Source organism: Lissotriton helveticus, chromosome 10 (assembly GCF_964261635.1).
Source record: "Lissotriton helveticus chromosome 10, aLisHel1.1, whole genome shotgun sequence".
Classification (NCBI taxonomy): Eukaryota; Metazoa; Chordata; class Amphibia; order Caudata; family Salamandridae; genus Lissotriton; species Lissotriton helveticus.
The window spans coordinates 717654330-717682315 of record NC_136071.1 but is presented as its reverse complement, the minus strand read 5'-3'; the positions used below and the strand labels follow the sequence as shown (position 1 = coordinate 717682315).

Below are 27986 nucleotides of genomic sequence, written 5' to 3'. Positions count from 1 at the left end.
GAGCAGACGTGCACATTATGTATGCCAGGGTTTAAACTGAGTCCCCTGTGTCCTTCCATGCCCTTCAGTGCTCTGTGGGGGTGGGGTGGCCATACAAACGGCCCTAATATGTTCAGCCCATTGCCAGTGTTGTCCAATTGTTGTTGCAAATGCTGGCATCTCTTCATATTGTTTCATTTGCCATTCATTCTTAATTCAGTTCACAAACTGATAGGGGCTTATTTATAAGTCGCTTGCGCCGCCGGTATGTCACACGGGGCTTGTGAATAAGCCCCATAGTACGGAGAGCGAGCCGAAGAGAGGTTATGGCCTTCCAGCCAGAGATGCCGACTTTGGATCGGCGGAACCATGTTCGAGCCTGTCCTTGGCCAGCTTTCAGTCAGTGATTCTGGGCATATCGCTTAATATCCCCGTGCCTACTTAGAAATGAATGTGTCCTTGTGTAAGGTAACTTAGTGCGTATGTAAAGCGCTCCAATACGTTCGCCCTATATAAATCTGCAGAAAAAAATCAATTAAAAAAAAATTGTGACATCTGCTATTTACTGTGCCTAGAAACAGTAGACGTGTTTTATGAGGTATTCAATGAAGAAAAAAAAAGGTTCGCGATAGCCACGATGCTTTCCTGAAGTCTATCTCTTGCTGCGTTTTCAATGTTGACAGATTACACCTATTGCCAAAAAAAGCCACGGCTGGGGTGAAGCACATGAAAAACAAGCATTGGCATAGCCAATAGGTCTCGCTTGTGGGACCTTATAAGTATTTAGTTACAAGGATATTGTGCTGCAAAACAAAATACTTATAAGGTCCCACAAGCGAGACCTATTGGCTATGGCTACCACGTGTTCAAACATGAACGCGCATCAGCCTCCCTACATTTGCCGCACAGCACATCAAAGGGCTTCGCCCAGCGTGCGCTCTGCGGCTTCTCGGCTTCTCCTCCCCTAACTTCCTTGCATTTCTCCTCCCCCTCCCCAGCCAGCTTCCCCCAGGCCGTGTTCCCTCATCCCTTGCACCCCCTCCTCCTTCAGCTTATCACATTCTTCAAACTAAAAATGCGTCCCCGCTTTTAGCATGCAGGGGCCTAAAGTGATTGCATTAACCAAACTAGTTTTCCTACCCAATTTTTTTTCCCGACAGATAAAGGTAAGTTGCATTTATATTTTCCATTTAAGGTATGTGCGTTGTATTGTGTATGTCTGTACGTAAACATCTACCAAAATCCCCCAGGATCAGAGTTCACTTACTTTTATTTATGCACTTTGACTGCTGCCCAGATCAGTGATGAGTGCTTGGCAAAGAATAAATAGTAATAATAAAATACATTTTCATGCAGATTTTAATAATGCTAATCAGTAAGTGGCCACATCAAAGGCTCTGTGCCACTTTCACCCACACAGCAACACTTAGACACGCAACGCCACTCACACCCACGCAAGCCCGCTATCATCCACGGAACACCACACTCACCCACGCAACGCCACTCACCCAAACACCACTCACACACGCAACGCAACTCATCCACGCAACCCCACTCATCCACGCAACCCCACTCATCCACGCAACCCCACTCACACACGCAACGCCACTCACACACGCAACGCCACTCACACACGCAACGCCACTCACACACGCAACGCCACTCACACACGCAACGCCACTCACACACGCAACGCCACTCACACACGCAACGCCACTCACACACGCAACCCCACTCACACACGCAACCCCACTCACACACGCAACGCCACTCACACACGCAACGCCACTCACACACGCAACGCCACTCACACACGCAACGCCACTCACACACGCAACCCCACTCATCCACGCAACCCCACTCATCCACGCAACCCCACTCACACACGCAACGCCACTCACACACGCAACGCCACTCACACACGCAACGCCACTCACACATGCAACGCCACTCACGCATGCAACGCCACTCACACATGCAACGCCACTCACACACGCAACGCCACTCACACACGCAACGCAACTCATCATATTGTGCTGCAAAACTAAATACTTATAAGGTCCCACAAGCGAGACCTATTGGCAATGCCAATGCTTGTTTATCTCATATGAATGTGTGGGGGACTGAGTTGACAAACAGAGTAACCATTCCTGCAGCCTTAGAGGAGGGGAATGCATGGTACTGCACATGAAATTCTTTGAGGCCTAAGCGGAATTGATTTTTCTGCAACAGATTCATCTCTTGGATACACCACATGGCACTCTAGGGATTTGAGCTGTAACCAAAGGGTAGTACATTTAGTGGGCGAGTTCAGACCTCTCCCATTTAATAGGGCAAATCACAACATTGTACATTGCCTTTCTTAGTGCACCAAACACTTCTAATGTCCTCCATGAAGCATTTCGTAGTTGAAGAGCTCTATTCCTCACTCTCCTTAGAGAAAATTTAAACAATTACCTAGACATTAACAGATAGAAGTAAAAAAAATCAACAAAAAAAAAATAAGGAGGGGTTATTATTCCTGAAGCCCACTCCATATTAGTTTTTACAGGGATAGTGTAGTGGGCATCAAATGGGTTCAACTAATCAATTCAAGAACTAATTGTAGGAAACAGTAGTCATGGATGAAACAACAGGCAAATAACACAACCCTATGCCACAGGATGGCCAAGAGATTGAGGAAAGTTGGCTGCATCTCAGGAAACCTATCCCACCCTCAGCACTCCATATTGGCCCAGCATCTTCAGAGAGACTTCATCCCACATGCTCTCCCAGAAGCTGCAGGGCAAGTATTCATTTTAGTTGGTTTCCATGCCTCTGTTCAATGCTCTTTGCATGTGATCGAGAGTCATAGTCACCAATATGTCATTCTCAAAAAAAGGCACTAAAGTCTCCTCCCTCTGCCTGATATGTGGTGCAACCTCTTGCAGTGCTCACTGCTGCTTTCCATTGGGTTCTAAGTGTCAATTCATCAATTCACAAGGGGACCAAATCTTCATTAGTGAGACCCAGGAGTTCTCATCTAGTCAGTTACTCAGCTGCACACTGGAACTGAATACCCTTTGGGAAGATACATCATTAGCTGAGTTTTGTGGGAGTTGTACTCTGCGATTTCTAGACTAAACTGTTTACTTTTGAAGAGTGTGTTAGGTGAGAAAGAGAACAAGAGACAGTTTACTGTCCAGGTGGTGGATTTGGCCTGCTGTTCTCAACGTTTTAATTAATCACACCTACAAAGAATAGAAGGAAATCCGTCTGCAAGCAGTGCAGTTTTCTTCTCCACTCTGTGTAGTCTCTCTATGCTAATATGAAAGTTGGCTACCTCCTTGAGAACCAGTCTGAAGCAGGCCGAGACACATTGTAGAAGATAGTACCCATTGTTACCCATAAGAGTACTGACTTCGGGACAACGGAGAGACTACCTCAACGGTGGTAACATCTTGCAACTAAGGCAGGAGCTCTTGCGAATGACAAACTTGTGGCCTATCTTAATGAGCACCGCCAAAATGCTCAAGGAGGGCCTCAACAAGGTGCGCACCAACATGCACGAGGCAAGAACATTGCAGATATGTGATCATGTAGGCAAAGCATTCACAATAGGATTGTTGCTTGTGACCAACTTCGGCTGGGCAGATTGAAACAGTCTCTTGCAGCACTAGAAGCACCAACTGAGCAACTGTTCAACAAGTGCAAAGACCTGGAAAACCAGTCTCAAAAAGGCAATGTGAGAATTTGTAATTTGAAAGACGAAAACTCCTAACCATTAGCCCACCCCACTGCCAAATCAGTGATCCCACATTAGCATCACTGCCAAGGCAATGATCTCCACACCCGATCTCTATACATGTCAAGAAGTGCTTGTTTAATGTGAGCCCAGGGCCCTTGTTCAGAAGTGGTGCTGTAGGAGTGACTCACCACAGCTCACCTCATTCCCAAGAAGGTGGACACCCTGGTGGTGGAGGTCAAGATAAAGCTTCTTCTCACGTTTCAAGGTTAGTAGAGCGCCTCAGATTCAGGGTTCTGAGCCACTTGGTGTGCTAAAATTCTCCTTCCTGTTTTGGGCCTCATTCCATCATTTGACAGTTTCTGGCTCACATCAGTGGCAGTTGGCGCTCCTCATCCACTCTCAGCTTTCACTTACTGCTGCCAGGCTTGGGAGGTCGCGCCGCTCAGCTTGCAGGCCTCAACCCACTGCCTATATTGCCCAGTCGCCTCGTAGGCCCATGGTGGCACGTAGTGCAGGAACAGGCCAGAACACCCAACACTTTTCTCCACTGCAGCAGGGGGCAGGTACGTGCCCCAGCCCCTGGGCTTATTTGAAACAACACCATTTTGTCCGTAGTTGTTTAACACTCTGTTCCAGGAGGAGTGCTCCAGCCCAATTCACCATAGTCCTGGGTCTCTTCAGAAGCTGCGCTTCATCCCTCAGAGTCTGTGGTTGGCTCAAGGAACCCGCCAAAGCCAGCAATCTGCTACAGTGGGTTTCCTCTGCATATCCATGGGAGCTTCTCACATTGTTCCTCCATCCGTTGGAATCTTGATAATGTCTCACTAAGTCTTTATTGTCATTCAGGGCAGTTCTTGTATAAGCCTTTATAAATAAATATATATAAGGGGAGCAAAACTGGTGAAAACCCTATGCATGAACGTGCAAAACATTACTGAAAAGGAAACACATTTCAGAATTCAGAGATCTTTTGTGTACATCACTCAAAGTTTTTCTTAATAAATGAGCAGTTGTAATGAAATTCCTTACCAATTTCTTTGTTTTCGGACTTACTTTCACTAGTTATTCATTTGTAACTCTGCACACTGAAGGAAGATGTATAAAAGTTATGTATCATTATATCTACCAAATTTTTTTGGTCACAGGGATATACAGTGTGTGCAGGTTTTGCAAAAACCTGCAATACCCAATGACCCAACAACCAAGCCATGGCTTACCCTTTGTCTGCCAAAGCCATCATGGACCCCATTATGGGGTTACAAAATGTTATTCTGCAACAAGATCTAGAACTTATAAATCACAAAAACGTGGGTTTGCCCAATTCAATCCGCACATCTACTTACTTTCATAGTTCAAGGAGAACTCCTTAGTTCTAAGTATAATAAGTGCGGGGGTGCTTTTAAGGTGTCAAAACACCTACCCTCTAAGGTGTTGATCAGTCCACAGATTCAGAGAACCCTGGCCAAATAATTTGAACTTCTACACCTGAGCACACCCAATCATTATATCTATAATCCAGTTTTCATGTCACGCACAAAGAAATCAACATCAAAATAAGTCCTTCCAAAATGAAATCCAATGTCCCACAGTTGCCAGTCAGGGGAAGTAATCCAGTCACACTCTTCAATCAGATCTGTGCGTTTAGTGCATTATCTAAAAGAAGTGTACACATATTTTGTTGCGGCCTTGAAAAAGCCCTGTGGGCGAAACGTGCGTCGGCTGCTGCTGTATCAACAGATATTTGATTGGAAAATAAACAAGCACTGGCGTTGCCAATAGGTCTCGCAGTAGGAAAGTTGGAGCTATTACAATAGCAAATAACAATGCCTTTTATTTTTGTTTTCATTTTAAAAACATAAAGGGCTTTGTCATTTACAAAACCAATAGCTCCCACTTTCCTACTGCGAGACCTATTGGCAACGCCAGTGCTTGTTTTTGTTTCCTGGTACGAAGGTAGAGCAGCCTCGTGTGGTACAGTGAAGTTAACCTTGGGGCAGCAATTGCAAAGTACAGGTTCAAGTCATAATCTGTGGCAAAGTCTAAATTTTACGTCTGAGTTTAGGACAGAGGTGGGATGAAATGAAGTCCTAGTCTTTAAGGCAGTAATTGTAAATTCATTAAAATAAAATCATCTGTGGGCGATTAAAAACGTTCAACAATAGAAAGCAAGTACAATTTGTTGATCACTCATTTAGTCCCTTAAGAGATCATCGAGTCTTATTGGACATCTGAGGTTGCATATAAAACAAAACCCAAGCTCTGAGGAACAGCCTAATGCACGCTGGGAAATGTAGTGTTTGTTTCCAATGAGAGAGCAGCAACAATCACGCTGTTTATTTTGCATTTTAAAAGGCTTTCCTCACTAAACACAATTAATTACATGTAAAGTGGCTAAACCTAAAGCCCCGCTAATTTTGGTGTTTTTTAAATGATGGCGTCGGCTCAATATCCTGTGATTTTGGGCACATCACTTTCCCTGTGCCTACAAAAGAAGAATGTGTCCTTGTGTAAGGCAGCTAGTGCTCATGTGAAGCGCTCCAGTACTATTGGGCCGTGTTCGCACTACGTAAAGGTACAATATAAAATAAAATAAAAAAAGTTGGTAGCTACGGTAAAAAATAAAAAAATGTGTGCTATATAATTTCTACCACTTAACTTCTGATGCAAAATTACTTGAGGTGGTAAAAAGAGTGTATCACAATATTCAAAAACAAACGATGAGCGAAACTTCGTATGTTTACGAATACCTGGAAATATTTGTAAATTACGTCACATCTGAGTGCATGTAAATAAGTCTGTATTCGTGTGTATTAGCCGTGTATTTATTTAGCAGTGCCCTCACAGATCGATGCAGCGATGAACCGCAGAGGGAACAGAGACTCCCGCGCTTTCATTTACGAGTGGCGTAAAGTGGACGTTGGAGAAATATATAGGGAAGGAAGTAAAAATGAGACGACCTATTAATGTAAAAAGTCATATACATTTTAAAAGTCTGCGCTGTCACGTGTAAGACGGTGTCCACGCTTGTTATTGACAAACATGATGTATCCTCTGTCCTGGCTTCAGGCCGATTGAAGTTCTCATTTGCTGGCTGACACTTTGGTGCCTTCACACTCAGGATGTTTTTGTTGTTTGCGCGCAGGTTTTATGGCTTTTGCAGCTCAAAGGAGGAGAGAGGGGGAAGTATGGGGCGAGAGAGGACAGTGCCAGAGGAGAGAGAGGCGACAGGAGGAAGAGAGCGAGCGGCAGAAGGGGTGGGAGGTGGGCTGAGAGCGGAAGCTAGAGAAGGAGGCAAGAAGCTGGCAAATGTGGGCCGGGAAACTGAAAGTACGGCCGGCCACAGAACGCGTGCTATATAATTTCTACCACTTAACTTCTGATGCAAAATTACTTGAGGTCGTTCGACTGAGTTATCTGGAGAGAGGCCGGAGGGAAGCCGGATGGGGGCGGGAGAGCCTGGTGGGGGGGCGGGAATGCAAGGGAGGAGAAGTGTGGCAGGCGGAATGCCTGTGTGCGAAAGCGCGATGCGCTTGGAGAGAGGCCAGAGGGAAGCCGGATGGGGGCGAAGAAACTGAAAGTACGGCCGGCCACCGGCCAGCCATGAATAATTTGGGGAGGAGAAGCCGCACAGCACACGCTGGGAGAAGCCCTTTGATGTGCTGTGCGGCCGTGAAAAAATGCAACTAGGAGGGAGGGAGGGAGGCTGATGCGCGTGCTTGTTTAATCACGTGATTCACGTGAACTTAAAGAAACCCTCACCAAGAAGCCCTTGGTTTGACGAGGATTTCCAGCACTTGAATTCTCGCTCCGCTCAATGCGCTTACGCGCATGGATAGGTCGCGAGACCTAAAAAAACACACAGATCTGATTGAAGAGTGTGACTGGATTACTTCCCCCGACTGGCAACTGTGGGAAATTGGATTTCATTTTGGAAGGACTTATTTTGATGTTGATTTCTTTGTGCGTGACATGAAAACTGGATTATAGATATAATGATTGGGTGTGCTCAGGTGTAGAAGTTTAAAAGATCCAGAACTTGTATCTTTGAGAAACAAGAACGTGGCACTCAGACAAGCATTAGTCTCTCGGAAAATGAGGACTTGCATTGCTAAGCCTGAAAGAACTCTTAGATTCAATTGTGATCCTGATAAAGTAAAGGCGCTTATTGATACACTAACAGTCTATTTTGCCTTTTCAATTATATAACATAGGCCTAAGGCTGGTCACATAATTAGTTGCCTTTCAGAAGTAGTCATATCCTGGGCCATACCTCCAGTGTCCTCCTCTGATCTTAACCAGGATTATTATACCAATTTCCTCAAAACATTTTGCGGAATATTTGAAAGATGAGATTTACAATATTCAGCAACGGAGGCTCTTAATGCTAACCAGCTCGGAAGACAAGATGTCATGACATACGTTTACACGTTTTTTTAGCCATACCAGCATATTTTGTGAGTATAGGAGTTCCTTTAATACATTAGATTACCAGCTCTCCCGCTAAATGGTTGGTTTTGATGGTGAATAGTACTACATGACCTTTTCAGTTAACACTATGTAGATTTTGTGGTAAACACGTCATACTATTAAGATTTGAGTGCTTCAGATATTTTTTCTTTTCCAGTATAATTATAGCCTCCCCATCTATTAACAATTACTTGATAAAACCCCTTGACATGGTACTCTTGAGCTATGTTTACCGTTAAAAGATGGCATCTTTTTTCTGCCACTCGTCGAGCTCTTCCAAGTTGACAGACGGATGTGTATTTCAAATCCAGGCTTTAGAGCGAAGTCTATCGTGGTCTTCCACATTGTGCAATTGGTCGATTTTTCACTGCTGCCTGCCAGCTCTTATAGGCTGCCTGTCTTTGATTTCCCTCCCTTTACACAGTCTTTCTTTTTTCATTTAGATCCTAAATGCATATTGTGCCGGATTCTATTTACAGGAGATTAATATGATCTCAACCTAAAATTAACAGAGAGTCAAGAAACAAACAAACAATGTACCCAAATAAAGATGCAAAGGAAATAGTTATTAAACTATACGAGTTCCCATCAGTCTACCATCGAGACCGCCCTTCATCATCTGGGATCTCTTGTACATAGATTCTGTCACATTAAAGGGTAAAAAACCTGAGCTGGCAGATGACTAAGCCAGGCGCAGGAAAAACCACAATGTTGTTTGCAGATGTGAAACAGAATGGCGTGTCTGGTTGGGAACTGAATAGCAGTGCGTGAAAAAGATGTGTGTTGTGAAAAGAAAGAGAAAAAGCTCTAAAATTAGGTAGTGATAGGGAAAACAATTTTAATAAACACCCTCACACTCCTAAATCAATAAAATCAGTGCAACAGTGGTTTAACAAATAGCCACTAAAGATGTAAGGTCGACATGTTTCTGCAGACGCACGGAGTCTAGCAATCTCCTGCTGCTTCTTCGGGACCATTAATGCTACTGCTAGAACAAAATAACATAAACCATATCACCTGAAAGTGTATGTATAATCATCTTCTCATCCTAAAAATAGGGGAGAAAATGATAATATAAGGGTACAGAGTCATGTATACATATGATTTTAATGTGCACCTTGTGTGCCAACATTATTATATGCTAGTCATAAGCCATTATTGCCCAGCACTTAGACCGTCAATCAGTCACAAATCACCAATTCAGCAAATTTGTAGGTTAAGGTTCACTCACCCACTTGATGGGAAGGAACAACTCCACCTCACCTGGCACGAGCTCAGGTTAATGGATGCACCGCACTAGAAAAAGACAACAAATAAAAAGATGTATCTACATCTAAATATATTCCTAAACTCACCAGTCTAAGCATGCGCCGCACCAAGCGTCACATTCCTGCCAGTGCCACGACACATCACCTAGTCATGTTAGCTGTATCTTATAAATAGATAGTTACAGGTCGGTTCAGAAGCTGAAGAAAGTCACCGATCCCTGTTTCATACACATGTGAACATGCGCACGGACTTATTATAAATAAATAGAAAGGTACAGGTCGATCGACTTAGATGTCGGAAAAAACCACGACCCCTCTCTCTCACACAAGCATGTTCACTATCTTACCTCTCCGTCGATGCACCGGTCGTCCCTCTAAGCTCTATCGTAGGGAGGAACCGACCCGGTGCACCGGCGAGGTAAATAAGCCTCCCTCACTTCCGCATTCGGAGTGCGACGTAGCCCGACGCGCCCTATGCGTAGTGACGTCAAGCGCATTCTCCCTGGTAGGTGCGCTGTTAGTGATGAGAAATGTAGTTTCCGATATCATTGTTTACCGCGATACTACCTCTCTGGCGCCCGCGCCCAGTGCTGGCTCAGAGCGCAATATCCCAGACGTATTTAATGATAGACACCCTGTTTGTGCCGGGAAGTGTACTCTCTTACTGTATGATCTAAAGCAGGGGACGTCAGTGAAAGCGGTAATGGTGCTAAAAACACTGAGATTAATCGTTTCTTCACCCTTATTAATTTTTAATCATTTTAAGCATAAGCTGACGATCAATATCCGCCCTCTTATGACAAAAAGTATCCACAGTTTCCCCGCTCTCTCGTTCATTTAATAAGAGACAGATGGATATGGTGAAAACCATACTCGGCTAGTCATCCCTCCATGTAGACAAATGAAATCCAACTCCCCATCTGCGCCAAACCATACTCCGAATGCGGAAGTGAGGGAGGCTTATTTACCTCGCCGGTGCACCGGGTCGGTTCCTCCCTACGATAGAGCTTAGAGGGACGACCGGTGCATCGACGGAGAGGTAAGACAGTGAACATGCTTGTGTGAGAGAGAGGGGTCGTGGTTTTTTCCGACATCTAAGTCGATCGACCTGTACCTTTCTATTTATTTATAATAAGTCCGTGCGCATGTTCACATGTGTATGAAACAGGGATCGGTGACTTTCTTCAGCTTCTGAACCGACCTGTAACTATCTATTTATAAGATACAGCTAACATGACTAGGTGATGTGTCGTGGCACTGGCAGGAATGTGACGCTTGGTGCGGCGCATGCTTAGACTGGTGAGTTTAGGAATATATTTAGATGTAGATACATCTTTTTATTTGTTGTCTTTTTCTAGTGCGGTGCATCCATTAACCTGAGCTCGTGCCAGGTGAGGTGGAGTTGTTCCTTCCCATCAAGTGGGTGAGTGAACCTTAACCTACAAATTTGCTGAATTGGTGATTTGTGACTGATTGACGGTCTAAGTGCTGGGCAATAATGGCTTATGACTAGCATATAATAATGTTGGCACACAAGGTGCACGTTAAAATCATATGTATACATGACTCTGTACCCTTATATTATCATTTTCTCCCCTATTTTTAGGATGAGAAGATGATTATACATACACTTTCAGGTGATATGGTTTATGTTATTTTGTTCTAGCAGTAGCATTAATGGTCCCGAAGAAGCAGCAGGAGATCGCTAGACTCCGTGCGTCTGCAGAAACATGTCGACCTTACATCTTTAGTGGCTATTTGTTAAACCACTGTTGCACTGATTTTATTGATTTAGGAGTGTGAGGGTGTTTATTAAAATTGTTTTCACTATCACTACCTAATTTTAGAGCTTTTTCTCTTTCTTTTCACAACACACATCTTTTTCACGCACTGCTATTCAGTTCCCAACCAGACACGCCATTCTGTTTCACATCTGCAAACAACATTGTGGTTTTTCCTGCGCCTGTCTTAGTCATCTGCCAGCTCAGGTTTTTTACCCTTTAATGTGACAGAATCTATGTACAAGAGATCCCAGATGATGAAGGGCGGTCTCGATGGTAGACTGATGGGAACTCGTATAGTTTAATAACTATTTCCTTTGCATCTTTATTTGGGTACATTGTTTGTTTGTTTCTTGACTCTCTGTTAATTTTAGGTTGGTGTCACTTATGTACAGGGGGCTTAACAGTAGGGTCTATAAACTTACCCCTGGGACCTCCTCTGTGTGTGGTGATTAATATGATCTTTCACAGCTTACATTTATAAATAAGCCATATACTATCTACCACGCTATATTTTTAAGCAGCCGTGGACATTGATTAATTTTTGCTATCCAATAGCTTTTAATTATAGATTCCTCTGATTCGTTGAGCCAATAATCCTATAACTACTGGCATAGAGTATAGCTTAATTAGTAAGCCTTTTTTGTTTAGTGTAGTGTCATACATTTGATGGGTTGAAATTAGTTACTGCCTCCACACACACATAGGCAATCTTCTCTTTCACAATTCTAGTCCAAAACCAATTTTTGATGAGGCTTAAATTGGGGTACTGGGTAACTGAATTTTAATTGGAATGATGGTTTGGTTCAAGTCTTTTTCTGCATACAAACATTTTTCTTCTACATCATGTAATGTCAACATGTGTTCACCGAGACTTCACTGATCCACTTTGCTTTTTTTAACAGGCTAAAAACATTCAGTTAAGTTTTCTGCTCTAGCTGGTTTATTCTTATTGATATTACTCTCTAAATAAGTTGTATCTGACTGCACATGTACTTTTGATATTTTGTATTGATGTGAAATTTACACAACTCAATAGTTGACTGTTGTTAGTGTTGAACAAATCTGCTGCATATTTTACTATACCAGTATACGTATTTTAATTCAAGCACAAGAGTACACCTATTCATTTGAGTTTATTTCATTCATTGACATTACCTTAGTTTGGATCTTACTGACAAACCTCAACCAATTAAGGTGTAAATAATCCCACAAATAATTCCTTCAAAAGTGCTTTGTTATATATATTGTTTACCCATCTCTTGTGGGAAGACTGGGTTGTTCTAGTGCCTTTGCTTTTGCTACAGTGTTTTATAAGTCAAGTCTGTGGAACTACTCGACTGTGGAGTCGGCAAAGATGCCCTGGTATGGCATGCTTCGTTTCAAGTCTCTGCTGAACCTTTTGCACCTACTACTCTACCAGTGTCATCTGTGTCACTCAGGGTTTCTCCTTAAATCCTACTGTTTTAATGTATATGGACTCCATCTGCCAGGTATTATACAATCTTTTGGTTTTATATTTCTCACCTATGCTAATAACATTTAGCTTGGGATTTCACTTATACAAGATTCAGGGAATAATTACTCCCAATTGAGAAACAGTCTAACCACTGTGGCCGACAGGATGGGCCTTAACTGGCTGAGGTTTAAATGGCAGAAAAGATGAAGTGATGGAGGTAGGGAACCAGCTTAATGTCTGGTCCACTGCCTGGTGGCTAGACGCTTTGGGGTCCATTAGGATCCGCCCGCCACCCTAGCGGTGCTGGGACCAGCTGCCAGGGGTGTGGCGGTCCCGCAGATTAGGATACGACGGTCACCCTGGCGGTCGCATCCCGCATAGTCAGCACTGTGGCGGGTGGTGCTGTAAGCAGCACCCGCCACAATGTTGATGGGGCATGTTGTGCATTGGCATGCACATCGTGACAGGCACCACTCGGCGCCTCACCTTGTAGATGCCAATGTTGGGGGTACCATACGTACCCCCCAAGTGCAGCCCCCCCACCCTACCATCCCCCTGAAGGCCCGCAGCGGGCCCCAGAAGCAAAACCTGCATGCCTTTCCATGACAGAGTCTCTGCCATGGAAAGGCATTGAAAATGCCACAGACTAATATGGATGGCGGTGCCTACAAGGCACCGCCACCAAATCATGGACCTTTTCCGCCCGGTAGGCAATCAGGACTATTGCTTACTGGTGAAAAGACCGTCCACCGCGGTACCCCCCACCATGCTAATGTGGCGGGGGTAAAAAGCCGTCCAGCGGGGTGTTTTGACGGGTGGATCACCACCGCCGGTCAGGCGTTGTCGATCCGCCCGCCATGCTAATGGGACCCTTAGTGTCCTTTTCAATCTTCCAAACTCATAATTAAATAGTGAAAAACCTGACCTGGGCATCTTGTTATAACACAATCTAACCCCAGGTCATCAAATAAGGACTCTGACCTCATGCTGCTTTGATCTCATAAGGTGCCTTAAGAAAGGTCTACAGTTTCTCCCACCTCCTACTAAGAAAACGGTGTTCCCAGCAATTATAACTTCTCGTTGTGGGCTACGGGAACGTCCTGTATCTTGGCATTTCCTGTACGTTATTGAGATGTAAAGAATGCACAATGCTGCGGCCCAACTCAACTGCATAAGTAGGTCTCAAAACATAATTCCATCTTGACCTATCTAAACAGCCTGCACTGGTTGCTGGTTACCAGACAAATTAAATTCAAGGTTCTCTGTTTTGCTATCTTGCTTTTGCAAACACAGACCCACACTATATTTGGCACCTGATTCAACCAAATATACTCTATCTAGGGCTCTCTAGTCCTCTAACGTAATGCTGGCCTCTGCCATTAGAATTAAAAGGGCCATACAAGGAGGCCCCTCCTTCAGTTACCTGGTCCCTAAAGTCTGCCTGTTGTCCTGCTGCACCTGAGGGGGACCGGAATCACAAGTCCCAGCCTCCAACGCGGCCGTTGCCGCCGCCGACATTCTTCTGCGCCCGGAGGTGCTATAAAAATCTCAGCGGGCTCCCGCAGTGCGGGAAGCCAGTCTTCATTTTGCTGCCTGCCCCATTGTCCTGCTGCACCTGAGGGGACCGGAACCACACGCCCCAGCCTCCAACGTGGCCGTTGCCGCCGCCAACATTCTTCTGCGCCCGGAGGTGCTTTAAAAATCTCCGCGGGTTCCCTCAGTGGGGCAAGCCCATCTTCCTTTTGCTGCCTGCCCCTTTGAGCTGCTGTACCCGAGGGGGACCGGAACCACAAGCCCCAGCCTCCAATGCGACCGTTACCGCCGACATTCTTCTGCGCCCGGAGGCGCTTTAAAAATCTCCGCGGGCTCCCGCAGTGCGGGAAGCCAGTCTTCATTTTGCTGCCTGCCCCGTTGTCCTTGTTTTACTATCTGGATCCCATCATGCTTGTATCCAGGGTCAACCACCTCGCAGACCATTGATGTCCCCTGGGCCGGTCCAACTATAACTCCTAAGTTGTTTTGATAATCTGCTAAGTCGTTTTATGATTGTCACTTTCTCTCATAACCCCCATCTCAAGACCCAGTGAGTCTTATTTGTGACCGGCTGGGTAGTAAACGAGTGAACCCGGGTGCCTTTGTTACGTGTACAGCAAACTACTAATATTGGGGAAGCGCTCTACCAACGTAAACCATCATGCACCACCACAGCCCATACCCCCGCCCCTTCCGCAGACATCTATTGACAAGATGCTTCGGAGGGCCATTGGGGTGGTGGCTACAGAGATAGAACTTACAGAATGTCGGCTGTCACTAACCCCTGACCTTCAACGTGCCCCTACAGACAGGGTCTCGCCCACAAGTAATAGTGTACTGGAAAGATCTCCGGTGTTGTCTGTACAAGCACCTGATGTGGAAACAGGAACCACACCTGAAGTAGCAATATGGAGGACGGGTGACAATAAGGGCATAATCATGAACAGTAAAACGAAACAGTCCATAAAGGTGAGGGCCAAGCATAAAAAGTCTAACGATTGAACACTGGTTAATACGGGAACTGGGACCGACCAGGTCTCGATTGAGGGGCATAGTTTGCAATCGGATACGTCACTCCCAGCCTGGGTGGCTCCCCTGATGGAAGTTTTACATGGTCAAATTAAAGACATTGTGAGAGATGAACTTGCTTCAGTGCTCGCTCGACTAGATAAATTGGCCAACTTATGCACCACGGATAAAGGAAAATCTCTTAGAAACTCTTCATCGGCTAGAGAGAGTAGAACTGAACCTGTTGGCCAAATACCTTCTGGCATCACTGAGACAATGGAAAGGCCAAATACATCTTGTGTGGCGATTTCCGTCCCCCCGGCCCCGGCTATTAACATTCAAGATGCTGGTCCTAAGCTAGGGGAAAGGGTACCATCAACAAAGGGTACTTTGGTAAATAGTTTGGCCAAAGATGGGCCCCAGAGTCTGGGGGGTGGGGATGGGGCTGATCTGCCAACAATTAAGCTTCCCCCAACCTCAATCCAATATGTTACTGTCCTCGCAGGAGTCCCAGGAGGGTCAGAAGGAGACCCAGCTTGAGCTCAAACACAAATGTTTGCACTGGCGTGTTAGATACCGCCAATATGCTTATTCAAATGCTAATGAAATTCTTATGACTCGCAGGGTAGATTTGGTGGGAAACAGGCCCAAAGATCTTCGAGAGGATTGTGTTATAATCAATATTAGAAACCCATGATCTGCACAACATCTCCTGCATTTGAACCATCTTTCTTAAGTAGCAGGCACTGCAATTAGACCTCTTCCGCTCACATATTTTTATATTTCAAAATCCATGGTTGGTAACAGGCACCCACAGAATGATTGGCACCAGAATCAGTTAACACTGGGACAGGGACCTTTTCACTCGAGACCACACATTTTTAATCTGCCCTTGGCAAACAGATTAGGGGTTCTGGAAGAAGTTGATTGACTTGGGGCTGGGAGGGTTCTCAGGATGGCAGGAGAGAGTAGCCATAGCGGATAAGGCTGTGGATGTTATAACCAAAGTGACTAGGTCCATTAAAATGATCTTAATGTTAACCCTGCAAATGTGTATCCCGCCTCTGCTGTTCTTCCTACACTGCAAAGCGGCATATCAGTAACCTCTAGCCCCAAGTAGAACACATTGCCCCTGGATAAAGATCCTTTTACCCCCATTCCATATGCCCTTATTCACCTGCCTGGTTTACCGGAAATCCCTAGTAACCCAGCTAATAGGTCCAACCTAGTAGCATCCATAGACACTGAGCAAGTGCCACTTTGCACCGGCAGAGCCAGATGTTCCACTGGTGCATGATGTCCAAGGTGGCAACACAGCTAACCAAAGAGTACCAAACAAACTTAAGGTTCTATCATGGAACGTGCCAGGTCTTAAGAGCAAACTAGGCTGCCCCAATTGGGAGGTCTTTGTGGATACTTTTGACATATGTATGATTCAGGAATCCTGGACTACAGAGGAAGCCACACGTCTGGGGTTTGCATCATTCGAAATACCAGCTGTATCCAGGGGACGGGGTAGACCCTCCAGGGGGCTTTGTACGTGGGTGGATTTGCATCTAGGTTGCACGGTAACCCCGGTGGATCATTGCTCACCTGATATACTGTGCATCCAGCTGACCTTTACACCGGATTTTAAACTAGCTTTAGTTAACGTCTATTCTAGGCCAGTGAGGACCGGCCAAGAATCCCCGACCGTAGATCAACTTGACGGTCTGCTCTCTAGTTTTTCTAACAACGATATGGTGGTTTTGGGGGGCAACCTTAACTGCCAATTCGACCCAATGAAAGATCTTGATGGCACACCTGTCACTGAGGAGGATGAGCTAAGGGCCATCCCGGATTCCAATATTTCCCCAATTAGGGCCTGGACACCGTTGGCTCTCCAGATTAAAGCACTCACCCTAGAATATTCCCTGCGAACCTGCAATGGCAGAACTAGTTCTGACCCTCCCGGGATGCATACCTTCAACAGAGTTGGTCACTCTTATTATAGATTACATCCTAGTAGAAACCAGGCTGTGTGGCAGGGTTGTGGATTTCTCGGTCAGGCCATGTCATGATAGTGACCACAACGCTTTAATTCTCGAGCTGTCTTTGGCAACCATCGGGGGAACCCCAGATCCAGCTCTAATAATCAATAATAGATTGACACTTACCAACGACAGGCGCAAAGTCAGGTGGGCATGGATAGAACAATCGCCCAAAAAATGGCCCTTCTATTCAAAGCTATTATACCCATTCTTGAGATTCTGGCAAAGCTTGTAAAGTCAGCAGATATCGCTGCATCCTTAGTAGATGTTGCTAAGATTACGGAGTCCATAACCGCAAAGCTGGTGGACGTGTACTGGCCAGTGTGCACCCAAGGGGGAGGGACAAAGTTGAAGAGGACCTGGTTCAATGGTAGTTGTCGGGAGGCAAATAAGGGCCTGATTGAGGCTATAAAATCTAAGTGTAATTCCAAAGTAAAAATAGCAAGGACTTCTTCAAAACCACCATTGCACTTGCAAAAACATCATTGGAAATGAACCAATGGGAAAGTCTGAAATTGGCCCTTGTGACCAAAGACATGAAAACTGAGTGGAACATTGTAACCACAGGTAGTAGCACTGGAAAGATGGCTCTAGGGTCAAATAGAGCGGCTGACTGTTGGAAAGAGCATTTCCTGGCTCTTTACGCTTCACCTGTGCCGAGGCTAGAAGCCAGACCATAGTCACCCTGCCACCCTTGAACTTTAATTCAGTTGCCTCGCAGATTACCTGGCAGAGTTTATCAATGAATGCCTTAAGTAGAATAGTTCCCAGTAAAGCTGCCGGTTTGGACAAGATACCAGAGGATCTCTTCCGGGCCGAACCCAACATCCGGGGTCCCTATCTACGGGTGGTTTTTAATGCCATCCAACAAGGGATGGCACTTCCTGCTACTTGGGCTGGAGCTGAGATCCTCCCGGTATACAAAAAGGGATCTCCTCTATCACCTACCAATTACAGACTGATCAGTTTGATAGACGTATCGCAAAAAGTCTTTGCCAGGATTCTACTAGACCGCCTGCAATCATGGTTGGAGGAACATAAGATTAATGAGCCCCCTCCAAGCTGGTTTTAGGGGAAAAACATCAACTATAGGTCAGATTTTTAGGCTCCAACTCCTCTATTGGAAATTAGTGTATCTGGAAGGTGGTAGTCTGTATTTGGTCTTTGTGGACCTCAAAAGTGCTTTTGACCTGGTTCCCAGAGATGCCCTTTGGGTGGTGTTGAGCGGACTTGAAATAGCCAATTATCTTTTGAACACGCTGAGAAGGCTCCACACTGGCAACTTTGCCAAAATTAGGTATGGGAGGAAGGGGGAACTCACCTTGCCTGTTCCAATCAACAGGGGCGTTAGACATGGCTGTGTGCTCGCTCCTACCTTGTTCTGTATTTACATCAACGGACTGGTCGGCGAGTTGAGCGAACTGAGGGACATAGATGTCCCAAGCTAGCACACAAGCTAATTCCAGCAATGATGTTCGCAGATAACACCTTACTGCTCTCTAAATCCCCCATGGGCATCCAGAGAATACTTGATGGTTGTTGTAGGCATTGGGGGTTGGAGATCAATATACAAAAGACAAAATATATTGTCTTCAACCCCGCTAGCTCCATCCGCCCCAAATAACATCTGGTTATCCGCCTTGTATTAACTTCATTTTGGTGTCTAAATTTATATAAAAGTATGCTCTAGTTTCATAAATTGGTGTCGGATTTCTTTCAATTTGTGTCAATTACTTATAGTCACTGTAGGTACTGTAAAATGCTATACACATGCTCCTCTAAGTAAGATGATCTGCTCTTTGCCACTCTACCAGGACTGAGAGATGGATTACTAGCGTTAATCAGAGGTCCACTTTTGGGTGTCGTGTCAATATTACACGGTAAGACCTCCCGTACCACATAAAATGAGTACCTTGCTACATTGGTATTTCAGCTTTGGGATCTAGAACTTGTGTTTCACAGTACAACTTGACTTTAAGTGTATTTTTCTGTGCATGAAGAAATCCTCAATATTGTCTTTGGAAAGTTGTTGGTAGATTTTTCTAAAGCAAAGTTTCATTGGAATTGTTAGGGCCCTGTGAAGACCCCCATTCCAACAGCACAAGTTCAAGTTCCACTGATTTAGAAAGTTAGAATAAAAGGGCTTTAAACGTTCCTAGTAACTTTTAATAAGACCCCAACGTACTAGATAAAGTAAGCACAATGGATTATGGACTGAATCTCAGTATGCCCATTTTTTCCACTCTCAAGAAAAAATTATATGAGAGCACTGTGCCATCTTTGAGGTATTAACTTAGGGTGAGAAATATCGATGTTGGAAATATCGATGTTAGTAATATCGATAATTAAATTATCGATGTTAATAATATCGATATTTATATTAGTGTTATATATTTAGTATGTATTTAATATGTATATGTTTTTTTAAATATATGTATACATTTTTTAGAAATTAGTAATTTCTTTTAAAGTACATTTTGCGTTTTAGTACCGTAGCGGGTTGTGGGTTTATAGGGTAATAGGGTGGGAAGTAATTTAATGATAGTAAATTGAATAATTTTTAGGAATTATTAAATATTTTTAATTAAATTTTGTGTTAAGTTCTGTAGCGGGTTGTGGGTTTATAGGGGAATAGGGTGGGAAGTAATTTAATTATAATTAAGTAATAATTATTTTTTAATTATTGGTATTAATTTATTGGTAATTATTAATTGGTCATTATATTAATTGATAATTATATGTTTGTATTCATTTATTATTGGAGTGAGTTGTAGGTTTATAGGGGAATAGGGTGGGAAGTAATGTATTTGCAATTAAGTAATTTATTTTAAAAAATGGGTATTGATAATTATTTTTTGTTAATTATTAATTGGTTATTAATTTGTATTAAATATTATTTATTGGTATTGGGAAGTAATTTGTTAACTAATTATTAATTTTTAATAAATAGTATTTATTGTTATTGGTAATAACTATATTTGTATTAATTCTTTGTAAATTAATTTTTATTATTGATTAATTTAAAATTAAACTGTGTGAAATTTTTGTGGAGTGTGTTGTATGTTTATTGGGGAATAGGGTGAGAAGTATTTAATAGTATTAAAGTAATTATGAATTTTGATATATATTTTTTATTTTTTGTAAATGTATTAATAAATCATTTTTTTCTAATTACCTACGCTGTCCTACGCTTTCCCTACTGTTGCCCTCTCTGGAGTGGGAATAGGAATTTTTACCCCTGCGCTATCCAGCGCTTACCCTACAGTTGCACTCTCTGGAGTTGGAATAGGAATTTTTACCCCTACGCTATTCAACGCTTTCCCTACTGTTGCCCTCTCCGGAATGGGAATAGCAATTTTTACCCCTACGCTATCCAACACTTTCCTTACCGTTGCACTCACTGGAGTGGGAATACATTTTTTTTACCCCTACGCTATCCAGCGCTTTCCCTACTGTTTCACTCTCTGGAGTGGGAATAGTAATTTTTACCCCTACGCTATCCAACGCTTTCCCTACGGTTGTACTCACAGGAGCGGGTATAGTAATGTTCATCCCTACGCTATCAAGCGCTTTCCCTACTGTTGCACTCTCTGGAGTGGGAATATGTCACGATGTAGGCGCTCCCCACTCTGAGGAACCAGATAAAAAGGGAGATATACCTACGGAAGAGTGGTGGTCCGCCCCAAATTTTAAAAAAACTGCTCCTTCCCTTTCAGCCACCGGACTGGAGCAGCGAACCCAGTGCATCTTGGGACCCCTGCCCTCATGCTTCAGAGTCCTGTCTCTTTAACGCCGCAGTATTCAGTGAATGTTCCACTCAGGGAGATGACGTCTTCGACCCTGAACCAATCCCCTGGAGCCCCGGCTGGAGGAGTGAGGCAGAAGAACCCGGAAGACGCGAGACCGGGTTGTTAAGGAGTTCGGCTCGAGAGCAGACGGAGATGCCAGGAGACGTAGAGCTGCTGCGGAATCTTCCGGAGAATAGACCCTGTGAAGAGCCAGGAGGCCAACGGCCACAAGCTCCGCCTAGCCACGCTTCAGGAGGAGCGTGGCTACACCAGATATGGGACCGGCTTGCGGGGTGGGTTGGAAGGAGGCAGAAGGAATAGTCATAGACTTCCCACACCGCTCCTGCCCTTTCCCAGTTATTCCTCCTCACGTGCACCACCCTACTGTTGCACTCACTGGAGTGGGAATAGTAATGTTTACCCCATGCTATCCAACGCTTTCCCTACTGTTGCACTCTCTGGAGTGGGAATAGTAATTTTTACCCCTACGCTATCCAGCGCTTTCCCTGCTATTGCACTCTCTGGAGTGGGAATAGTAATTTTTGCCCCTACGCTATCCAACGCTTTCCCTACTGTTGCACTATGTGGAGTAAGTATATATATTAATTTATATGTATATGTTTAATTTATTTTAACATTATATGTATTGGTTATTATTTTTAAATATGTTTTAATATTTTTAACTATATTTCTTTTAATTATATGTATTTACTTAATTTTACATTAATATTAAAACATTTAAAAAAAATATATTTTTAACATCGATATTTGTTTTCGCTATTTTTTTTCGATAGTTTTGTATTTACATTTATGTAGATTGGACTTCGATATTTTTGACTTCGATATTTTTGTGTCGATATTTTTGTAGGTCGATTTTCTGTCCGTCGATATTCTGTCAGAGATTCATTAACTTCAGAGCTACTGCCAAGAAAGAGGGCCTCGAGAAGGCACTCAGTGCCTACGAGGAAGAGCAGAATAAGGAGAGTCATACCTTTGAGGTCAAGATAGAGGATAACCTCCTAGCACAAATAGACACTGTGGAAGAAGGTGAAACCCAAAACTCTGCACCCTTCGCCAGACCCCCCTCACCAGCAGGAAGTGACCGTAATCACTCTAGTACCCCTCCTACTGGTAGAGTGGTAGGACATCTCGAGGACAAGCTTGGCCAAATCTCCCTGGAGCAGAGAAAGGTTGAACTAGAGGAAAAGAGATTAGCCCTTGAGGTAAAAAGGGTTAGGTTGGGCCTAGTTCCCAAAGATGGTGACAGCAATGTAAATAGGAAAAAAGAGGAGTCTTTTGACTCCAAGATCTCCAAAGGGATTGTGCCCAGGTACAGTGATGAAGACGACATTAATAAGTGGTTTGCAGCTTTTGCGAGAAAATGAGGAGAGTAGGTTGCCAGCACCAGGGCTCTCTACTTTGGGACTTACTTTCAGTGAAGGGCAGAGATAGACATATGACCCATAATGAGGATATGGCGGAGGGTTATCAGCACATGAAGGAACCCCTCACAGAAGGGTTTGTACTCTCCATAGAGGAGTACAAGTCAAGTTTGGAGAGACCCAAAAAGGCCAAAAAACAAACTTGGGTAGGCTTTGTTGGCTCCTCAGTCAAGGCACTAGAGGTCTGAGAAGAAGGTAAAAGGCTGAACACTTAAGACGGTCTTTATAACTTGTTGATGAAAGCACACAATCTGACTAACTATCACAGAACTATTGCGATAGCACCTAGTAGATTCTGAACTGTTCTCTCCCAGAGAGAAGGTGAGAAAGGAAGATAGATGGGTCACATCCAGGCTATTGCAGAAAAGACCAAAGGTGGAGGTGACCCCAAGAAGGGTGCACAGACTTCCCAACAAAGGAAGGAGATGAGCACTGATATTGGTAAAAATCAAGCATTCTCTAAAGGTCCACAAAAGACTTCTCGGAAGGGTGGGCCCGAGACTCTTCCCTGTCCAAAGGAAAGAGGCACCAAGGTAAAAATTGGGATCCCAAGAAGGCTGGGACATGCTATACCTGTAATCAGCCAGGGCACAAGAAGGGTAATGCAATATGCACCAAGAAGTCCCTCACTGATGGACAGTCCAAGTGGATAGTTAGTGTTGGGAAGGGAGAAGAAGTGTACTCTGGAAAGACCAGAGGCTACACTGAGGCTACTTTAGTTTCCCTTGGAGGGCTGGGTATTGAAGCCATCACAGTCTTACCCCCAAGCTTGCAAAGGTATAGACCAAGGTATAGGCCACGCATCAATGGAAATGAAGTAGAAACTCTGAGGGATACAGGTACCAGTGTCAACATGATGGTGGCTCAACTGGTTTCCCCAGTCCAAATGACCCCTGTGTTATTCACCAAATTTGATAATGAGAAGAGGCTTCGTCCAATGGCTTTGATGAACCTAGAGTGGGAGGGAGTTACTGTCCAGAAGAAGGAGGTTGTGACTCCTGCCATACCAGTACAGTGTCTGTTTAGGTAATGATCTGGAGACTTCTGCATGGGCATAAGTAGTGAAGCAGGCTCATGCAGAAATGCGGAGTCTCGCTGAGTAGGTGTGTGACAACTAGGGATGTCAGGGGAGTCAAGAAGAATTAAAGCCTGAAACTATGGCCCAAAACTTCAGAAACAAGAGGAAGAGCAAGAAGACTGGTGACATAGCTTTTAAGAGGTCACAGGATAAGGGGGCGAAGTCTCCTCAGGGAGATGCCCTGATGCCTATGGAGGGAACTGCAACTGAGGAGCTTGGGCCTGAAATCGCAGAGTTTCTTGATGCAGGGGGAACCTCCGAAGAAGAGCTATGCCGAGAGCAAAAGAGATGCCCTACTCTTGTCTGCAGCAAGCTGCAGGCAAGAAGATTGAGATGCCAGTGGCACTGACAGTGTTTATTGGGAGGATGGGCTCCTGTATACTGAGGCCAGGGACCCCAAACCAGGGGCATCCAGGAGAGTGGTGGTCCCCTAGGTATACAGAGAGTTCATCTTAACTTTAGCACATGACATCACCCTTGCTGGACATCTGGGACAAACCAAAACATTAGAAAGGTTGGTTGACCATTTTTATTGGACCCAGATGTCTAAACAAGTAAAGGTGTTCTGTCGCACCTGTGCAACCTGTCAAGCCAGTGGCAAGACAGGCTTGCAACCAAAGGCTCCGTTAATCCCACTACCAGTGTTTGGGACTCCCTTTAAGAGGTAGGGATCGACACGGTTAGTCCCCTTGACCCTCCGACTGCATTTGGAAACAGATTTATTCTAGTGGTAGTGGACCATGCCACTAGGTATCCAGAGGAAATTACCCTCAGGACTGTAACTGCTCCTGCAGTGGCAAAGGCCCTTGTTGGCATTTTAACCAGGGTTGGGTTTCCTAAGGCGGTGGTCAGTAACAGAGGGACAAACTTCATGTCCGCATGCCAAAAATCTATGTGGGGTGAATGTGGAGTGAGTTACAAATTCACTGCCCCTAATCACCCCCAGACTAATAGCTTGGTACAAGACCATTAAGGGCATGATCATTATCATGGAACTCCCAGAGAATCTCAGAAGGAGATGGATGTTCTGTTACCATGCCTCTTGTTTGCATACAGAGAGGTACCTCAGAAGGGAGTTGTCTTCAATCCCTTTAAGCTCCTGTTTGGCCATCCTGCACGGGGTCTTCCAAGTGGACTGTGCCCTACCTCATTTTGGAAAAAAGGGGAAAGTTATTTACCTGGTAGACTTCAGCACTCCCAGGAGTCCTCACAGAGTACTCCATGTGAACCGCCTAAAGCCACACCAAGACAGGGTTGACATGACCATTTTGATGGTCACTGAGGCAGGACAGGAGGAGGAAAGGGAATCCCTTCCTGACTTATTATCAACCAACTCACAAGATGGTACAGTGGAGGGTGTAGTCCTGTCTGACACTCTCACTGTACAGCAGCAGACTGACTGCAGGCAAGTCCTCAGCCAGACTGCAGAGCTCTTTTATTTGCCCCCTGGACAAACAAACCGGTGTACCCATGATGTGGACACTGGAGAAAACCTCCCTGTCAATAAAAAGATTTATCGACTCACGAACCAACTCAAAGCCAGCATCAAAGCTGAAGTAAGCAGGATGCTAGACCTAGGGGTGACTGAGCCCTCGGATAGTCCCTAGACCAGCCCAGTGGTACTGGTCCCCAGACCTCACTCAAAAGGTGGGAAACCTGAGATGAGGTTCTGCTTGGATTACAGAGGGTTGATTGCAGTCACCAGGACCGATGTTCACCCCATACCAAGAGCGGATAAGCATGGGGCAGACCCATTTCTCAGTACTTTGAGTTGGCACTAAACAAAACTGACTGACTCTGGAGGTTTAAATGTATATGTGTTTTAATTACATCGATTTTTTTAAGCTACTCAGACTCAGCAATTCTTGGATAGCTGGCATGTCAAATCTTGAGTTGAGTTTAGTACTAGACAGAGACATGATGCCCAGAAGAGAAGAGTCATGCTACATTCTGTTATGGCGGTACCCCTGCCCACAACTCTGGTATTTTTGCCTCTCGAGTGCCCCTTATACATTGTGTTTCCTACTTCGCTGTGGCACCCTTTTGGCCCCAGGATGTGGCTTCCTGAATGGGCAAAGAACACAAGGCAGGTGGGGACCAAAAACATGCATTCAAAAAAGACCAAGTGTTTTTGCAGGGGCCATTCCCAGACGTATTGCCAGACGTATCACTTCTAAAAGAATGGCAGTCGACATAGGTGGGGCTTTGCATTAAAGTTGCACCCTATTTGCTGCCCATGCTTGCATTTAATTTACAACAAGGGGTGGTGAGGGACAGAGTCTCTGAATTAAGCAGAATACTCTCACCCAGTCCAAAGATCAGGGCTAGATCCAACACCGTTTTTTCGCTCATTGCACCATCCCAGTTTCAGAACCTGGCTGTATGCAAATTTGTCTGTTCCTGTCCCAGTGCATGATGGGAACAGGGCAAACCAAACTACAAAAGCCAATTCTTACACTGGGAAGGAAACAAGCTTCCGGGGACCGGTTTCTGGCATTACAGCTGTCTTCGGCCCGGCTTGCTTGAATCCTGATGGTGCAATGAGCAAGGGACTCATGTCTGAGTATACCCTTCCACGCTTAGGGTGGACAACATAATTTACAACAAGGGGTGGTGAGGGACAGAGTCTCTGAATTGCATTTAGGTCTTTTGAAGGGATAGGATAGGATCCAGCATACTACTGAGCAGACACAGTTCTAGCCAGGATAGGCTGACAACTCATCTAACGACTGCTGCACATTGGGCACACAATTCCTTCTCACTTAAGTAGTGGAACAAGACACCACATGCTTCATACTGACAACTTTAACCAACATCCACAGTCAGTGGAAATGGGAGTAGGTGTGGGAGGGTGTGGTGACTTCACAACCTCCAAACGGCTAGGAGGGCCCACACAGATTAAAGGCCCTACTTGGTTTGTTTGCACATTCAGTGGTCAGGAGCAAACATTAGGCCCAATAGTTAAGCACATCATCTGGGTCGCCATTATGCCTATGCTTTACTTCAGTCCAGTCACTCTTATGATTCAGGTTCATTACAGAGACAGCATCAACTATGACAGGATAGACACTCCTCAGTTCCAAGGGGACCTATAATGAAGGAAGGAGATATAGTCTTCAGTTTTGTGTTCAGTCAGGTCCGAAAATAGGTAAGATTGTTGCCAGACACTGTTCGACAAGCCACGTCACAAGCAGCTGCTACTAGGTCTCAACTGTGCGAGTAGAGGTAGTTTGCCTTTGATGTCTCAGAGTCCAATCCTACTATGGCTCTGCAAATCAGGCCAAGTAAAACACTTTCAGCATTGGACTCTCTGTGGTGCTGAATAGGAGCAGTCACATGCTTCTCAGGGAGGTAGTGTGGGTACTCAAAGGCGGGATTATAGCATTGAGCGGGATATAGCACTGAGACTGCACTTCTTGATGGTGCAGAAACGGTCCGGGAGACAATGGATAAGGGGAACCATACAATGCTGGTACTATTGGACCTGTCGGCAGCATTCGACGTGGTGTCCCATAAGACCCTCCTGGACAGACTTAGACAGCTGCGAGTGACTGGGACCACCTTAGCTTGGTTCACCTCCTTTTTAGAAGGCAGAACACAGAGAACTCAATTACATCCATACACCTCCACCTCTCGCGCCCTGATATGTGGAGTGCCTCAGGGTTCGGCTCTCATCCCGACCCTTTTTAATGTCTACCTTGCCCCGTTAGTAAAGCAACACGGTGTCGAGGTTGTTTCATACGCCGATGACACGCAGTTTGTGTTCTCGTTACAAGATTGCTCTGAGGCCGCATTCTCTAACTTTATGCAGTGTCTCATGGACATCTCTACAGCTAATTGCCTAAAGCTGAACACGGATAAAACAGAGGTACTGTTTGTTAATCAGCCCTACACCCGACCTCTGGTGGCCCGCAGAGCTCAAACCCACCTCCCCCTCCCAGTCTCATCTGCAAGCAATCTGGGCTTTAAACTTGACACCAACCTGTCATGCAAGACCCAGATTAGCCATGTCTCCTCGTCCTGCTTTTGGAAAATGAAGGCCCTACGGAGATTCCTTCACTTCCTACCCATGGACTGCAGGAAAACAATAGTACATGCGTTGATCACGTCACAGCTCGATACGCAAACAGTCTGTACTTAGGGCAGCCAGCTTACCTGTTCAGGAAACTGCAGATTGTTCAGAATTCGGCAGCCAGGCCCATCAAAAACGTCCCGCTGAACCATCACATCTCCCCTCATCTACATAGCCTTCATTGGCTGTCTGTCAGGAGGAGAGCTGAATTCAAGGCACTGACATTGGCCTACATGGCACTCAATGATATCGGCCGTCAATACCTACGGAAGAGAGTCCGTAAATACCGTCAGTCTAGAACCCTAAGATCTAACCTCCTTAAACGCCTCAACAACCCGCATTTCTCAAAATCCA

The 27986-nt window shown here is 44.9% G+C and overlaps 1 protein-coding gene across 5 annotated transcripts in view; it reads right to left on the bottom strand.

Annotated features, from left to right (window-relative positions):
* The window catches only part of UBE3C (ubiquitin protein ligase E3C), a 1115457-nt gene that overhangs the window by 1034103 nt on the left and 53368 nt on the right, over positions 1–27986 (bottom strand). The window contains exon 1 of one of the 5 annotated variants that reach the window (XM_078663266.1): positions 27716–27734. The exons of the other annotated variants lie outside the window; for them this stretch is intronic. The gene's annotated coding sequence lies outside the window, so the exon portion shown is untranslated. Of the gene's footprint in view, positions 1–27715; positions 27735–27986 lie in introns of those variants that run through there. 5 annotated transcript variants of the gene reach the window in all.